This window comes from Schistocerca gregaria, unplaced genomic scaffold (assembly GCF_023897955.1).
Source record: "Schistocerca gregaria isolate iqSchGreg1 unplaced genomic scaffold, iqSchGreg1.2 ptg000280l, whole genome shotgun sequence".
In the NCBI taxonomy this organism is placed as follows: Eukaryota; Metazoa; Arthropoda; class Insecta; order Orthoptera; family Acrididae; genus Schistocerca; species Schistocerca gregaria.
The window spans coordinates 1,298,209-1,303,185 of NW_026061773.1; positions in this window are offsets into that span (position 1 = coordinate 1,298,209).

Sequence of the window (4,977 nt, forward strand, 5' to 3'; positions counted from 1 at the left end):
ATAAAATCCTGAGAAATCCGTCCGTTTTCGTCATTTGTTATCGAATCGACTTAAAGCCAGATCGTCACATTGGCCGCTCTTCTCTCTGAAACGGTTGTACTTATCGTCAGCAAAGCTATTTCGCGTGCTGCGGTATGCGGAGACACTAAAATCACCATAGTAGAACACGGATGAAGCAACTAAGTTGTTGTAATAGCCAGTAAGAAGTAGTCCAATTCAAATTTAGGTATCGATTATTGACTTTTTAGCTGGCTTTGGTGACTTGGACATGAGCTAGGACCTTAAGATTCTGCATGAAAGGAGGACTAGCAACCGAGTTGCACGGGAGAATGTGAAAAGTGTTCATATGTAATAAAAACCTTAGAAATAAGTCCGTTTTCGTCATTTGTTATCGAATCGACTTAAAGCCAGATCGTCACATTGGCCGCTCTTCTCTCTGAAACGGTTGAACTTATCGTCTACAAAGCTATGTCGCGTGCTGCGGTATGCGGAGACACTAAAAGCACCATAGTAGAACACAGATGAAGCTTCTAAGTTGATGTAATAGCCAGTAAGAAGTAGTACAATTCAAGTTTTAGGTATCGGTTATTGACTTTTTAGCTGGCTTTGGTGCCTTGGACATGAGCTAGGACCTTAAGATTCTGCATGAAAGGAGGACTAGATGCCGAGTTGCACGGGAGAATGTGAAAAGTGTTCATATGTAGTAAAAACCCAAGAAAACCGTCCGTTTTCGTCATTTGTTATCGAATCGTCTTAAAGCCAGATCGTCACATTGACCGCTCTTCTCTCTGAAACGGTTGTACTTATCGTCTGCAAAGCTATGTCGCGTGCTGCGGTATGCGGAGACATTAAAAGCACCATAGTAGAACACAGATGAAGCTTCTAAGTTGATGTAATAGCCAGTAAGAAGTAGTACAATTCAAGTTTTAAGTATTGATTATTGACCTTTTAGCTGCCTTGGTGCCTTGGACATGATCTAGGACCTTAAGATTCTGCATGAAAGGAGGACTAGCAGCCGAGTTGCCCGGGAGAATGTGAAAAGTGTTCATATGTAGTAAAAACCTGAGAAATCCGTCCGTTTTCGTCATTTGTTATCGAATCGACTTTTAGCCAGATCGTCACACTTGCCGCTCTTCTCTCTGAAACGGTTGTACTTATCTTCTGCAAAGCTATGTCGCGTGCTGCGGTGTGTGGAGACACTAAAAGCACCATAGTAGAACAGAGATGAAGCTTCTAAGTTGATGTAATAGCCAGTAAGAAGTAGTAGAATTCAAGTTTTAGGTATTGATTATTGACTTTTTAGCTGGCTTTGGTGCCTTGGACATGAGCTAGGACCTTAAGATTCAGCATGAAAGGAGGACTAGCTGCCGAGTTGCACGGGAGAATGTGAAAAGTGTTCATATGTAATTAAATCCTGAGAAATCCGTCCGTTTTCGTCATTTGTTATCGAATCGACTTAAAGCCAGATCGTCACATTGGCCGGTCTTCTCTCTGAAACGGTTGTACTTATCGTCTACAAAGCTATGTCGCATGCTGCGGTATGCGGAGACACTAAAAGCACCATAGTAGATCACAGATGAAGCTTCTAAGTTGATGTAATAGCCAGTAAGAACTAGTACAATTCAAGTTTTAGGTATCGGTTATTGACTTTTTAGCTGGCTTTGGTGACTTGGACAAAAGCTAGGACCTTAAGATTCTGCATGAAAGGAGGACTAGCTGCCGAGTTGCACGGGAGAATGTGAAAAGTGTTCATATGTAGTAAAAACCCAAGAAATCCGTCCGTTTTCGTCATTTGTTATCGAATCATCTTAAAGCCAGAACGTCACATTGACCGCTCTTCTCTCTGAAACGGTTGTACTTATCGTCTGCAAAGCTATGTCGCGTGCTGCGGTATGCGGAGACACTAAAATCACCATAGTAGAACACAGATGAAGCATCTAAGTTGATGTAATAGCCAGTAAGAAGTAGTCCAATTGAAGTTTTTGGTATCGATTATTGACATTTTAGCTGGCTTTGGTGACTTGGACATGAGCTAGGACCTTAAGATTCTGCATGAAAGGAGGACTAGCAGCCGAGTTGCACGGGAGAATGTGAAAAGTGTTCATATGTAGTAAAAACCTGAGAAATCCGACCGTTTTCGTCATTTGTTATCGAATCGACTTAAAGCCAGATCGTCACATTGGCCGCTATTCTCGCTGAACGGTTGTACATATCGTCTGCAAAGCTATGTCGCGTGCTGCGGTATGCGGAGACAAGAAAATCTTCATAGTAGAACACAGATGAAGCTTCTAAGTTGATGTAATAGCCAGTAAGAAGTAGTACAATTCAAGTTTTAGTTATCGATTATTGACTTTTTAGCTGGCTTTGATGCCTTGGACATGAGCTAGGACCTTAAGATACTGCATGAAAGGAGGACTAGCAGAGGAGTTGCACGGGTGAATGTGAGAAGTGTTCATACGTAGTAAAAACCTGAGAAATCCGTCCGTTTTCGTCATTTGTTATCGAATCGACTTAAAGCCAGATCGTCACATTGGCCGCTCTTCTCTCTGAAACCGTTGTACTTATCGTCTGCAAACCTACGTCGCGTGCTGCGGTATGGGGAAACACTAAAAGCACCATAGTAGAACACAGATGAAGCTTCTAAGTTGATGCAATAGCCAGTAAGAAGTAGTAGAATTCAAGTTTTATTTATCGATTTTTGACTTTTTAGCTGGCTTCGGTGTCTTGGACATGAGCTAGGACCTTAAGATTCTGCATGAAAGGAGGACTAGCAGCCGAGTTGCACGGGAAAAAGTGGAAAGTGTTCATATGTAGTAAAAACCTGAGAAATCCGTCCGTTTTCGTCATTTGTTATCGAATCGACTTAAAGCCAGATGGTCACATTGGCCGCTCTTCTCTCTGAAACGGTTGTACTTATGGTCTGCAAAGCTATGTCACGTACTGCGGTATTCGGAGACACTAAAAACACCATACTAGAACACAGATGAAGCTTCTAAGATGATGTAATAGCCAGTAAGAAGTTGTACAATTCAATTTTTAGGTATCGGTTATTGACTTTTTGGCTCGCTTTGGTCCCTTGGACATGAGCAAGGACCTTAAGATTCTGCATGAAAGGAGGACTAGGAGCAGAGTTGCACGGGAGATTGTGAAAAGTGTTCATATGTAGTTAAAACCTGAGAAATCCGTCCGTTTTCGTCATTTGTTATGGAATCGACTTAAAGCCAGATCGTCACATTGGTCACTCTTCTCTCTGAAACGGTTGTACTTGTTGTCTGCATAGCAATGTCGCGTGCTGCGGTATGCGGAGACACGAAAGTCATCATAGTAGAACACAGATAAAGCTTCTAAGTTGATGTAATAGCCAGTAAGAACTAGTACAATTCAAGTTTTAGGTATCGATTATTGACTGTTTAGCTGGCTTTGGTGCCTTGGATATGAGCTAGGACCTTACGATTCTGCATGAAAGGAGGACTAGCAGCCGAGTTGCACGGGAGAATGTGAAAAGTGTTTATATGTAGTAAAAACCTGAGAAATCCGTCCGTTTTCGTCATTTGTTATCGAATCGACTTAAAGCCAAATCGTCACATTGGCCGCTCTGCTCTCTGAAACGGTTGTACTTATCGTCTGCAAAGCTATGTCGCGTACTGCGGTATTCGGAGACACTGAACGCACCATAGTAGTACACAGATGAAGCTTCTAAGATGATGTAATAGCCAGTAAGAAATAGTACAATTCAAGTTTTAAATATCGTTATTGACTTTTTAGCTGGCTTTGGTGCCTTGGACATGGGCAATGACCTTAAGATTCTGCATGAAAGGAGGACTAGCAGCCGAGTTGCACGGGAGAATGTGAAAAGTGTTCATATCTAGTAAAAACCTGAGAAATCCGTCCGTTTGCGTCATTTGTTATCGAATCGACTTAAAGCCAGATCGTCACATTGGCCGCTCTTCTCTCTGAAACCGTTGTACTTATCGTCTGCAAAGCTATGTCGCGTACTGCGGTATTCGGAGACACTAAACGCACCATAGTAGAACACAGATGAAGCTTCTAAGTTGATGTAATAGCCAGTAAGAAGTAGTACAATTAAAGTTTTAGATATTGATTATTGACTTTTTAGCTGGCTTTGGTGCCTTGGACATGAGCTAGGACCTTAAGATTCTGCATAAAAGGAGGACTAGCAGCCGAGTTGCACGGGAGAATGTGAAAAGTGTTCATATGTAGTAAAAACCTGAGACATCCGTCCGTTTTCGTCATTTGTTATCGAATCGACTTAAAGCCAGATCGTAACATTGGCCGCTCTTCTCTCTAAAACGGTTGTACTTATCGTCTGCAAAGCTGTGTCGTGTGCTGCGGTATGCGGAGAAACTAAAAGCACCGTAGTAGGACATTGATGAAGGTTCTAAGTTGATGTAATAGCCAGTAAGAAGTAGTCCAATTCAAGTTTTAGGTATCGATTATTGACTTTTTAGCTGGCTTTGGTGCCTTGGACATGAGCTAGGACCTTAAGATTCTGCATAAAAGGAGGACTAGCAGCCGAGTTGCCCGGGAGAATGTGAAAAGTGTTCATATGTAGTAAAAACCTGAGAAATCCGTCCGTTTTCGTCATTTGTTATCGAATCGACTTAAAGCCAGATCGTCACATTGGCCGATCTTCTCTCTAAAACGGTTGTACTTATCGTCTGAAAAGCTATGTCGCGTGCTGCGGTATGCGGAGACACTAAAATCACCATAGTAGAGCACAGATGAAGCATCTAAGTTGATGTAATAGCCAGTAAGAAGTAGTCCAATTCAAGTTTTAGGTATCGATTATTGACTTTTTAGCTGGCTTTGGTGACTTGGACATGAGCCAGGACCTTACGATTCTGCATGAAAGGAGGACTAGCAGCCGAGTTGCACGGGAGAATGTGAAAAGTGTTCATATGTAGTAAAAACCTGAGAAATCCGTCCGTTTTCGTCATTTGTTATCGAATCGACTTA